The 13,489-nt window shown below is 45.0% G+C and overlaps 1 protein-coding gene across 1 annotated transcript in view; it reads right to left on the bottom strand.

Annotated features, from left to right (window-relative positions):
- The window catches only part of LOC144764103 (uncharacterized), a 39,542-nt gene extending 26,586 nt beyond the window's left edge, over positions 1-12,956 (bottom strand). The window contains exon 1 of the mRNA XM_078650270.1: positions 12,857-12,956. The gene's annotated coding sequence lies outside the window, so the exon portion shown is untranslated. The remainder of the gene's footprint in view (positions 1-12,856) is intronic.
- Positions 12,957-13,489: the final 533 nt, after the last annotated feature.

Genomic DNA, 13,489 nt, shown 5'->3' with positions numbered 1-13,489 from the left:
CTCCTTTCCATCATTGAACTCGAAATCAGGTAACATCATGCCACCAAAAACAAGGAGCACCACTAAGCCAAAATCCAAGCACGCACAGGAGGTTGCACAAGTAACAGGTCCTATCGACCTATTCATTTCGCGGGTCCATGAGACAATAAACCAGAGTATAGTCCTCATGGAAAAGAGAGTGTCATTAGATCTCATGACCGCAAATGCGAAGCGTTCCTCCCTGGGTGCTATAGCAAACGCTACCTCTCCCATTCATCTTAGCACACAGAACTGTTCTCTTCCAATGACTTTATTAGCTCCAGAACCAAATACAGTACCGTCGGTAGTTAATCTCTCCGTCACACAGTCTGAGTCAGATCTTTCCGTAACATTTGACGACCTGGAAACCACTCCTGACTTAGCCGTTTCCCATACTCAGGGGGCCGCCCAGCTAAACGATAACTCGTTCCAACAAGATGAAAGGGAAGGAGCAATCTCAAAGAAACATCCACAACTCACCGAAGAATTAGGAACTAATATCTCGAGCTCAGAACACCTGATAACTCATCCAAATCCCACTACGTCACATAGCACACTACTTCTCCCAGTAACCGACCAACCACACAAGGCAATTTCAACTGACCATCTCGAAAACCAATGTAAAACTTGCAGAATCACCTCGCAAGTTCTTACCACAACGAAAGATCTACTATACCAATACCTAAAGCCTATCCAACTTAGCATTAGGAATCTTGAAGCTCAGCTATCTGTTATCTCGGCGATCCTTCTAGACACAAACACCTGTATAGATACAAAGGGTCAGCGGAATGTCTCACAGCCACCTAAAAAACAACACCAAGAGCAATTACAGAAAACAGTGAAATATGCTAATCCAACGCCTCTAGCACAGAAAAATCACAAACAAAGTACTTCACTCCCAAAGGCGGTAGCCAAAGTGCCCCAACCCCAGAGAGAGAAACCTCCTCCTATATCCACCCAGCAACCAGTAAATGTAGATCCAGACATGACAGATACCCCAGGTCCGTTGACAAATACAGACTCTAGTAGAACCTGCCCAGAAAAAAGGGCTGAAATTTTTCCATCGAAACCATTGCCCTCTCAACTGACTCCTAAAAACACATCCAAAAAACCGGTAGCAACTAGACGCCCTGCCCACTTGCCTCCGGAAGCCACCCCATACACAATAGTCCTCACAGGTGTACCCGAGTTAACAGATGACACACCCGAAACGGCATGGTCACTTAAGAACAAGGCCATGCAGTGGTTAAGCATCAATAGACCTCTCGAATTCCACCTATCTGGAGGGGTCACTACAGCCCGCAGGGTAGCCTGGATAGGCAAAACTACAAAAACAATCCGCGGAGATTGCATTATTGTAACATGTAGAGATCCCTCAACAGTGGACTACATCTGTGCCTGGCCTCAGCTCGAAAAAAAAGGGGGGATTGACGCTTGTCATCTCTCCTTTTTCTATCCCCCAGCTAAACAACAACGCAACCCTCCACCTTGGTCATGGCACCAGTTCCCTAAAGAACCTTGGAACCAAGAGCCATGGTATCAAGTGCCATGGAAACAGACGGAATATTCATATGACTATGAAGGTAGGGGTGGACCGAGAAATAGGCCCAGAGAACACCAGAGGCCCTACTGGCAAGAAAGACCTTATCAAACCTACGAAGGCTGGCAGGGCCTCCCAACTCGAAACCGTTTTGATTGTCTCGAAATGGTCGATTGACCATTCAGGGACAAAACGTGCCATCAGCAAGTCACAGCCATTGAAGTTTCATCTGAATATTCCTGTGTCAAAACACGACAAACACCAGGCATCACGTCTGCTAACAACTTGATAAGACCAGCACCCATCATGACGGAACCCTCAACCCTGAGACTCGCCATCGCTTACTGGAATGTTGCAGGTCTAAACACAAAAATAACTTCCTCATCATGGCTGGATACAGCAAAGAGTCACCAAATTCTGTGTCTACAAGAGACCTGGTGTACAACACCACTCCATTTAGCTGGATACAAAACTTTTTTCACTCTAGCACTATCAGGTACTATGGGCAGACCCAAAGGTGGTCTCATGACCTACATTTCCAATACCCTCCCCCTCACCGTGAAACTGTTAAAGGAAACACCCGTCTTCCAAATCGTACAAATCACACAGACAACAGCATCGAAAGGAAATCTATATCTTCTCATAAACTACTACAATAACTCACGTCCTCTGGAATGTTGCTCACATCTAGACGTGATAGGCACATACTTATCTTCATTCCAAAAAATCAACAATAATCGCACAATCTACTTCATCTGGGGTGGAGATTTCAATCTCACACTGTGCCCAAAGCACAAAAACGGGAACTGTGGGCTTTATAACGAACTTGGAAATCCCATTGCACACTTTGTGCACAGCATAGGTGGTAACAAATTAAACGAAATTCTGTTTACTCTAGATCTTGACTTTGTAAACGAACTAGTGATCCCAGAACAGGCTTTTCTACCCACCTTTCATGGGCGAGGATGTTCGTCTACCATTGACTATATTCTAGCCTCAAACTCGTATAAAGGGCAATTAAGCAACTACAAGATTGGGTCTAATCCAATCAGTGACCACTACCCACTTAGTGTGGAAATACACATAAAACAAGTCGAGATACTCCCCATAAAATCTAGTTCCCTCGATCAACAGTCGCTGGCGTTGAAGAAGTTGAACGGATATGCAATTAAATGGTCTAAGACCGACCCGAAAGAGATGACTCAAAGGATCCTCGAAAAAACACACATCTGGTTAACCAACTGTTTGTCCCCTGTGACACCCCCAGAACTAATTGTCACCTCTTTTCAAAACATCCAAGTTGCAATAAGGGACGAGCTATTCATTAATCTAAAAAATAAGCCCAGACTTCGTACCACGAGATGGTTTGATTCCGCCTGTCGGAAGGCCCTCACATCTCTCAAAGAAGCCTTACACCAGCAACCGAGAGATCCTCAAAAAATTTCCCAATTGAGGAAAAAGTACAATACTGCTCGAAAAAACTGTAAAAAACAGATTAAGCAAGACCTTTGGCTCCGATTACATGAGACTGCACTAAGGAAAGACAGTACTGCCTTCTGGCAGACCATAAGATCACCATTCTTGACCAACACCAGTGATCTCGACCATCTCGACGTGGCAATAACTGAGAACGACTGGGTCTCTCATTTTTCAAAAATCTTTGAAATACCATCAGATGTCGTACCAACAATTCAAATGCATGAACCCGATCTGGTTAAGAGTAACATCTACCCAATCAACCTACGTTTTAGTCTAAATGAGGTTAGAAAGGCAATTAAGGCTTCAAAAACAGGCAAGGCTCCGGGTCCAGATGGGGTCCCCATGGATTTGTTTCTATATGACATCGACTATTGGTCGAAAATAATTACACGGGTCATGGCTGCAGTAGTTTCAATCGGTCTCTTCCCCTCATGGTCAACATCAACACTACTGCCTATTTTCAAGAAAGGGGACCGAAACGACCCCGCGTGCTATAGGCCGATCTCCCTTCTGGATTCCACTGGCAAGATTGCAGGCCGAATACTCCTGGACCGACTACAATCCTGGGCCCGGGAGAATAACATCATCACGGATCTGCAATATGGTTTCCAGAAGGGGCTCGGAACGGTTGAGCAGGCCCTAAATTTCGTCCTCCTGGCCGGAAAGTACGCGCGCGCTAAAGGAGGCAACATCTTCCTGGTCTATGTAGACTTAAGCGCGGCGTTCGACTGCGTACAACACGCTAAGCTTTGGCAGATCCTAGCGCACCTCGGAGTGGATCCACCTTTATTAGCCTTCCTAAGAGAACTATACACCAATGCAGAAGGCCGAGTTCGATTTGGTACCGGCGGTGAACTTTCACGACCCTTTAAAATCTCGAGAGGAGTAAGGCAAGGATGTGTACTGGCTCCCTTCCTGTTCAACCTATATACAAACGGGCTTGAGCAGGCTATGCTGGAAGGGAGCCAGGACCTCCCGCAGATAGACCACCGCCCGATACCCATCCTCTTGTACGCCGACGACTCTGTAATTCTTGCACGGACTTCTAACCAACTCCAGCTGCAGCTTAATAAGTATGTGAGTTTCATGGATTCACTTGGCCTTAAAGTTAATATCAAAAAGACTTTTACAATGAACATTGGCCCAAGGCCAAGAGTCTCCAAGCCCATACTTATAAACAATACCAGATTAGAAAAAACATCTGTGTACCCATACTTGGGCATCCTAGTGGACGACACAATGACCTGGCGCAAGGCAGTGGAAGCTAGAAATCTTAATTTTCGCCGCGCTACCTCAGCACTAACTGTTTTTTCAAGAAAACTAGGCAAACCAGCCCCAGCGGAATTGCTAACTATATACTATGCAAAATGCCACAGTGTGGCTACCTACGGAGCAGGTATCTGGGGCTATGGATGTATTGATCAATTCCAGGTCACCGAAAACGACTTTATAAAATACATTCTATCTCTCCCCCAAAGTTCCCCGATCTTAGCCTCGCATCGGGAACTTGGGATGGAATATATTGTTGACTCCATACGAAGCCAGCCCATTTTATAGTGGCAGCGAATATGGTGTAATCCCGAAAGTCACATTACCCGCTCTCTTATTTCCGACTGTCTTGGCCTAGCGCATTGGCGGAAAATTCCGTGGCTGAATTATATCTATAAATTCTTTGTAGATCTTGACTGTGAGCACTATTTCCTTGAACCACCCTCAATTGAAGACATCTCGAAGAAACAGTTGAAACGAATATGTATGGGCCATCTAAGGGAACTCCGCAATCAAGCAGAGATCACTAAAATTCAAAATGAAAGAATTTGTAAACTGCAGACAGGGAAACTTATTCAGCCCTATTTAACATACTTCTTATTGAACTATGAAAAGCTCCTAATTACAAGGCTCCGGTTTGATCTTTTCTATCGACTGGTCTCATTTCCGGAAACGAAGAACTGGTCCCGTAATCTAATGAGCTGTCCCTGCGATGGAGTTTCTGCACAATCTACGATCCATGTAGTCCTTTTCTGCAAATATTACAGATCAGCAAGAAAAACATGGATCATTCCTATTCTCCGATCTAATGGACTTAGACAATCGCATTCAGCACTTTCCCATTTACAATCCCCGAAATCTCCACAAGAAGCGAAACTGATAGCTACCTTTCTTAAAGTAGTTATATCAACACGTCGCAAAGTTTCTAACTAAACATGTATTTGTTTTTCAATTTAGAGAGACTATATTACCATCCTGAAACTCCATCTCTGTGATTTTATCTGTATACTGTTTTTCTTTTTTTTTTTTTCTTTTTTATTTATTGATTTAAGAAAAAATCTTTTCTCCCTTTTTTCTTAAAAAATTTACTTTTTATGATTATATGATTCTATAATCGAATAAAAGTTTATGAAATACGAAATGAAATACGAGAAAAAAGTGATCAGCAGGGCCTGAATGAGATTATAGAGTGGAATAGGGATAAGTGACACAGATGGTGGTTTACCCCATAAAAATCCTGTTTTGCTCTTTGGTGTCCACCGGGGCTCCGGATGGGTGACAAAATGTCTTTAAACTCTGGCCTTGAGAGCATTTGTCGGATATAGCTTCCCACTGTCACCCCATGGCATTAGAAAAGACCCTCTTTGTAATGGTGCCTATCATCAATTTATTGATATTGGGTATGGAAAGGCTGGTGGTTTTAATATTCTGGCTCTACATCCACACTGCCAACTACAGAGCTAATATCTAGATGCATAAGATGTGGCATTAGGAATGCGGTAACGAGATGTGGTGCTTTTAATGAATGAGTGACCCTTTTTTTATTTCTACCGCCTCTATATTTACCATTTCCATTGTATTTGGGAAAATGTTTGCAAAAACGTTAGTTTCGGGCCCATTATTCAATGAAACCAGGGAGGGCCCTCTAAGCGCACTCTGTAATGGCACCTGTTGTTAACTTTTGAAAATCGGGTGTGAAAACGTCCGCGTTTTGAATATGCAACCCATTACTTTAGATAGGGTCAGTCAGTTTTAAATGCCCAAACAATTATGGCGCCTAACGTCAAGGACGCTGGTCACGCGACCAGCGTCGAAAGACGTCACACGCCAAATGTGTTTTTATCGAGGGCGGGTGATTACGAAGGCCAAAGGAGGCGACGCAGAGCTCCGTGCAGCCCGATACGGTGAGGAGTGGGGGAGCCAGGTTTGAAACGCAAGCAGCTTTGATTTTGTCAGGACGTTAGCAACAAGTTTGCCGTGAAGCATGTCATTTTACACGGCGAATTAGTTGGCAGCACGAAGAGAGAGAGCTGAGAAGTGGGACGATTTTGTTTGTTTTACACACATGGGGTGCCCCGAAGTTTGGAGAATCACTAGTAGGAACCCCTTCATACTATTACATCACGAGTGGGTCTAATTAAAACATGAGGGCTCTCTGGCTTTACAGCGCTTTCAGGTCCTTGTAAGCGAGTGGCAAGTTGTGGAATGGCTGTTACCTTATTTTTCTGTCTTGGACATGGCACTAGCGAGTGGAAAGTAATACTTGTGGTATACGCTGTATTCCTCTCACCAGGTTGATGAGACAATCGCAGGAGCAAACCATTTTAAGTACCAGCTCACAATAGGAGTGAACTAATTTAACTCTTCAGCCGGTACGAGAGAAAAGTGTTGGCAGAGGGTAATTATTTTAAATTTCTAGTATGACTCTCTGATAAGGTGTATGGGGAGAGGTGCATCCGGGGGCATTTTTCAATGAATGTGTTCTTTCAATTTGACAGTCACAGAGAACAAGGTGTCCAACACTGGTGCGGTGACAAGGTGTCCAGCCCTGCTGAATCTGCCAAAATTCTAGAGGCAGAGAAACATGTTGGCAATAGGTAATGGTATGCAGAGCTAGCTACCAGCCTTTTTAGTTCAACAGATCACGCCTGATAATCCAGAATAAAAGTTGCGTGCTAGGTGTGCCTGTTGATTTTAATCACTGTTTGTCACAAAAGGAGTGAATATTAATTACTCCTTTGCACCTCACATGTTTTTCTTTATTTTGGACACTGTTATTTTTTAACAAAATGACTACCTATGATGATAAAAGGGGTGTAATCTGGTGAGTACCTGCCAGTGGCCTCGAATGAAAATGGTTGTAATTCACTATTAGGACATGCCACACACATCAGGACTTGTCCTACCTTATACTTACAATGCACCCTGCCATTGGGCCTACCATAGGGGTGACTAATATGAAGTTAAGGGAAGGTTTAGGGACTTGCAAGTGGGAACACTTGCCCAGTCGGCATGACAGTACCAGACTGCACGCAGGTTCTGCAACGGCAGACCTTAGACACATTTTACCAGGCCGCTTCTGTGGGAGACGCATTAACCCACTGAGCTATCCATATAAAATGCAGTCCTGTAATATGCCGGCAGACGCGCATTAACCCACTGAGTTATCCATATTAAATACAGTCCTGTAATATGCCGGCAGACTCTCTGCAGGAGGCGCATTAACCCACTGTGCTATCAATATAAAATACAGTCCTGTAATATGCCGGCAGAATCTCTGCAGGAGACGCATTAACCCACTGAGGTATCCGTATAAAATACAGTCCTGTAACATGGTGGCAGACTCTCTGCAGGAGGCGCATTAACCCACTGAGCTATCCATATAAAATACAGTCCTGTAATATGGTGGCAGACTCTCTGCAGGAGGCGCATTAACCCACTGAGCTATCCATATAAAATACAGTCCTGTAATATGCTGGCAGACTCTCTGTGGGAGGAGCATTAACCCACTGAGCTATCTATATAAAATACAGTCCTGTAATATGCTGGCAGACTCTCTGCGGGAGGCGCATTTACCCACTGAGCTCTCCATATAAATTACAGTCCTGTAATATGCTGGCAGACTCTTTACAGGAGGCACAATAATCCACTGAGCTATCCATATAAAATACAATCCTGTAATATGCTGGCAGACTCTCTGCAGAAGGTGGATCAACCCACTGAACTATCCATATAAAATAGAGTCCTGTAATATGCTGGCAGACTCTCTGCAGGAGGCGCATTAACCCACTCAGCTCCCCATATAAAATACAGCCCTGTAAAATGCATGCAGAATCTCTGCAGGAGACGCATTAACCCACTGAGGTATCCGTATAAAATACAGTCCTGTAACATGGTGGCAGACTCTCTGCAGGAGGCGCATTAACCCACTGAGCTATCCATATAAAATACAGTCCTGTAATATGGTGGCAGACTCTCTGCAGGAGGCGCATTAACCCACTGAGCTATCCATATAAAATACAGTCCTGTAATATGCTGGCAGACTCTCTGTGGGAGGAGCATTAACCCACTGAGCTATCTATATAAAATACAGTCCTGTAATATGCTGGCAGACTCTCTGCGGGAGGCGCATTTACCCACTGAGCTCTCCATATAAATTACAGTCCTGTAATATGCTGGCAGACTCTTTACAGGAGGCACAATAATCCACTGAGCTATCCATATAAAATACAATCCTGTAATATGCTGGCAGACTCTCTGCAGAAGGTGGATCAACCCACTGAACTATCCATATAAAATAGAGTCCTGTAATATGCTGGCAGACTCTCTGCAGGAGGCGCATTAACCCACTCAGCTCCCCATATAAAATACAGCCCTGTAAAATGCATGCAGACTCTCTGCAGGAGGCGCATTAACCCACTGAGCTATCCGGATAAAATAGTCCTGTAATATGCTGACAGTTTCTAATAATCTAAATCGGGCCTGCACTGTGGTACTCCCATTGGCATGGTCCGATCACAGTGCCATTTTATTTGAACTGAAAGAGTCAAAAGGCCTTCAACCCAGGCCTGAACCCATAAGGAAGATTACAAAAAGAGCCTGGAAAAATACAGATTGTTTAGAATTAGAAGGGGCACTGAAGAGAACCTTGCGCCCTCCCCCCTCTCGGGTGGACGAGGCTACGTCGGCCTATACAGATTGGATAGACGCAGCATGCAATAAATTAGTTCCGGTTAAACATTGAACCCTTAAACGGCCCCAACCCTCAGCCCCCTGGTTCTCAGATGATTTAAAAAAACCATAACAGTCTGTAAAAGATTAGAATGGGCATGGGGGAAAGGGTATAAAAGCAAGGATAGAGAAATTTATAAGCATAGTCTCAGAATCTATAAGGAACTATTGCTGGAAACAAAAATAAGTTCTTTACAGAACACATTTCTCAAGCTAAGTCCAATCTCAAAAAACTCTTTAAAGCTATTACTAAACTTGCCGCACCAGCCCCTAAGAGCTTAAGTAGTCCTGAATTGTGCGAAAAATTTGATCCTTTTTACCAACAAAAGGTGGAATGTATTTTTTCTACATCCACTGTAGCCCAAAAAGGTGAAAGCGTGCAGCCACCTAAAATAGAACCTAATAGACCCAACCATAAACCAGTTTTAGATAAGTTCTCATTGCTAGAAACGTCAGATTCAATCAAACTTTTGAACTCTATTCGATCAGGGTCTTCCATGGGCCCATGTCCGGCGTTTGTATTGAAATTAATCCCGGAAGTCATAGGGTCAGCTCTTACCCCTTTGCTCAACACCATATTCACCACCGGCATATTTCCCAGGGACTGAAAGAAGGCCTCTAACCTCCCTCTATTAAAAAAACTGACTCAGGATCCTAAGGACCTAAGTAGTTATAGGCCAATTTCACAGCATCCGCTTCTTGCAAAAATTGATGAAAAGGCTATGAATACCCAGCTCAGTGTATTTCTCTGAACCAATAATCTACTCAACCCGTCTCAATACGGGTTTAGAAGTGAACACAGCACGGAGCAGGCCTTAAATCTACAGAGGAAGTGAGGGAGGCCTTGGACTGTGGAGGCAAGGCAATACTGATTATGCTAGATTTGTCAGCGGCCTTTAACGTCCATCATGAAGTTCTGATTGACCAGCTGTCTGAAGCAGCGGTACAGGGTGCGGCTTGGAACCCCCTGCCGTCCTTTCTATCTGAAAGAACACAAACAGTCAATCTGGACAACAACAAGTCAAAGCCGTTTTCCCTCCCTTGTGGGGTGCCTCAGGGTTCATCGTTAAGCCCAACACTTTTTAATGTGTACGTGATTTCTCTGGCATGATTGATAAGATCCTTTGGCTTCCAACTCACCTCCTATGCGGACAACACTCAAATTGTGTTATCTCTTAGAGATGGGGAGGAAAAGGAAACTGGGGCACGTTTTCATGTATGTATGAAAGCCATCTCAGGGTGGATGTCGACCAACTGCTTGAAACTAAATTCAAGCAAAACAGAAGTCATCATATTCGGGAATAACCCACACCTATGGACACCAGACTGACGGACAGAAGATTTTGGTATTTGCCCTGCGCCCAACGCGAAAGCAACAAATCTGTGGGTGTTAGTGCATAGCAAATTTACGTTTAGTGACCACATAAGCATGGTGGTGTCAGCTTGTTTTCTGATACTCAGAATTGTACAAAAAATAAAGCTTTATCTTCCAGAAGAAAGTCTCAGGACGGTGGCCACGGCACTTGTTATGACACGTCTGGATTATTGCAACAGCCTCTGTCTGAACGCCCAAAAACAGCATATTAACAGGCTTCAGATCGCGCAAAACGCGGCGGCCAGGTTGTTGACAGGCACACCTACATTTTGTCAAAAAAGAACTAATACAACTACACTGGCTTCCTGTGAAACAAAAGGTACGCTTTAAGGCCCTCTGTACGGCATTTAAAGCCCTCAATGGAATAGGCCTGACCATCTGAGGCAAAGATTCAAATGGTATGTTCCTGGAAGGCTCTTCGGTCCACTGGAGCAAAACAAGTTCTAGTTCCTATATTTAAAAGAGCCAGTTGGGGAGCTAGGAGTTTCAGTGCCTGCGCATCTAAGGCCTAGAATGATCTGCTGTTCAATTTGAGTAATTCAGCAGTTCTCTCTTTTAGAGGGGGGCTGAAAATATGGCTGTTTACTCAGTGACATAATTTCTCCTGATATGCAGTGCATAGCGCCAGGACACCTCAGGGTAACCGTTGCACTCTAAAAGTATAATTAACATAACATGCACTTCCTGCTTTTCTAACTAGAGCTCAGCTGATTGTGGGCCTTTTGAAAGTATTTATGTTAATCACAGTGCCCGTCAAGGGCTGCATTTAACAAATACTTTCAAAAGGCATACAATCAACCCCAAAGCTGCACTCTATTTAGAAAAGAAATGCAACAAGTCTACAAACATGAGGTGTGCTTTCAGAATCATTTGAAAGAACAAGTACGTGCTTTTAAACTTGATGTACTACTTTTCTAAATACAGCACAGCTGTGTGGCTTATTGTTTGCCTTTGAAAGTATTTATGCTAAATGCAGCCCTTGACGGACGCTGTGATTAACATAAATACTTTCAAAAGGCCCGCAAACAGCCCTGCAGCAGTGCTGCTTTAAGAAAAAGAATGCAGGACGTTTAAAAGCACAACTTGTGCTTTCAGATGATCCTGGATGTTGGTGAGTGGTAGTTATGGAATTCATGGAAAAGAAGGAGATGGGGCGCCAAAAAAGACTGTTCCACAGTGTTGGATTCGTGCTAGGGCTAGCCCTGGGTGGGAGTGTTAGCCCCCTCCCGAAGGTCGGGTCGAGTTGCTCCCCTGATCACAGCATCCGTCATGGGCTGCATTTAACATAACTTCTTTCAAAAGGCAAACCATCAGCCCCGCATTTAGAAAAGAAATGTAGCAAGTTTTATATAGTGGGAACTCAACCCAAAGTTATTGGAGCAATTCACCTGATTATTATTTTTTGTATGCATGGGGAGATTCATCGATATGCAGAGAATCACAGAATGTTAGTCTGACCCGAGACAGAAAACCCATTGCCTAAGTTGGCAGCTCGAGCATTAAGCCACAACCTCTACCACAAGAGCAGAAGTATTTTCAATTGATATACAAATTTATGCAACGAACAACCATTGACAAAGCCAATAATCCTGGCTTCTTGTAGGTGTAATGATACTTGTATTATATATCTGGATGCAATGACAGAAGAAGCAAAATATCAGTCAGGTGGCACACTATGCTAAACTAGCTTAATTGCTTTTAAGCCACATCCTTAAATGCATTGGTCAGGCTTTTTGAGAGACACCCTAGTGTTTTCATCCACTTAAAGCTCTGGTCTACATGTGTGGCCAGGTTCTTGACATAGCCTTGGATGCAACACACAGAGACCTTACTCTCTCGCACACAGAGGATACAAATAGAGGGAATATTGCTTGCGTGGTAATGTAATTAAATGAGTGACTGTGCTTATGAAATCATCCCCACATTTCCCAGGTGTTGGAAGCCCTGGAGTAATGTTGCAGCCAACGCTCCTCGCATCGTAACAAAAAAATATTAACAAAGCCAAACAGCTCTCAGATAACATGAGAGGTACTTGGCTTTGTCAATGCTTATTTAGACATGATGCAAAGCTCGCAAGCTGCTGTGAACATGACAAAGAATAACACAGTCCAAGGCCGCGGTGCACTCTGGGGCGTCAGCGCTTTGCTCTGCTTTGAGCTGTGCAGCATGGCTAAACAAACATTGGCAAAGCCAAGAGACTTTGCATGGGTGAAATCTCTTGGCTTTGCCAATGATTGTTGAGGACCTGCGCTCTGAGGACATAGACACAGAATTCACGAATGGTTGATAGAAATGCAGATCATAAACTGAGGCTTGTAAAGGCCTCGAGGCGCCTCCAGGAGGAGACACAGGGTCTGAGGGGTCAATGCTGAGGGATGAGGGTCGATGACAGGGATGAACCCCCCTCTCGCCCCTCCCCCTCCTCAGCCTCCCCTCTGACTCACCAGCCTCACAGCGCTTAGAGATGAAGCCTCCGCTTCGAGGCGCCCCCGGGGCTGCAGCTGCACGGTCTGCGATGAGCACTTCCTGGCTGCGGCAACAGAGACACGAGACGTCACTTCCGGAGGTAGTGAGTGTAGATCTGCGCATGCGCTGACCTCGGGTTACGTGTTTTGAAAAGATCGAATGTTTCACTGCGCAAGCGCGGACCTTCAGCTACTAGTTGGGATTAGGACTGAGGTTTAGGGGTCTGCGCATGCGCGGCGCGACCAGTGTGCCACCATGACAGCAGCCCGCCAGGGTCTGCGCATGCGCAGAGGGACCTGTAAGATACCCTGACCTCAGGGTTTGCTGCAGACAGAGCAGGATCCCCGGGTCAGGGTTGAGTGCAGCGTCATCACTGTTTGTGATTATGGGATTTCACGAGCACCAGAGAGAGGTGGACCAGACCCAGACTGAGGGGAGTCACTGGACACCCGGGGGGGGGGCAGAGGGGAAGGGTTCTATGGGGCCCCCGGGGGGGGAGGGGCAGGAGGTGAAGGGTTCTATGGGCCCCCTGGGGGGAGGAGGTGAAGGATTCTATGGGGCCCCCGGGGGGGGGGCAGAATGTGAAGGATTCTATGGGCCCCCTGGGGGGA

This window comes from Lissotriton helveticus, chromosome 6 (genome assembly GCF_964261635.1).
Source record: "Lissotriton helveticus chromosome 6, aLisHel1.1, whole genome shotgun sequence".
In the NCBI taxonomy this organism is placed as follows: domain Eukaryota; kingdom Metazoa; phylum Chordata; class Amphibia; order Caudata; family Salamandridae; genus Lissotriton; species Lissotriton helveticus.
This window is presented reverse-complemented; position numbering and strand designations above follow the sequence as displayed.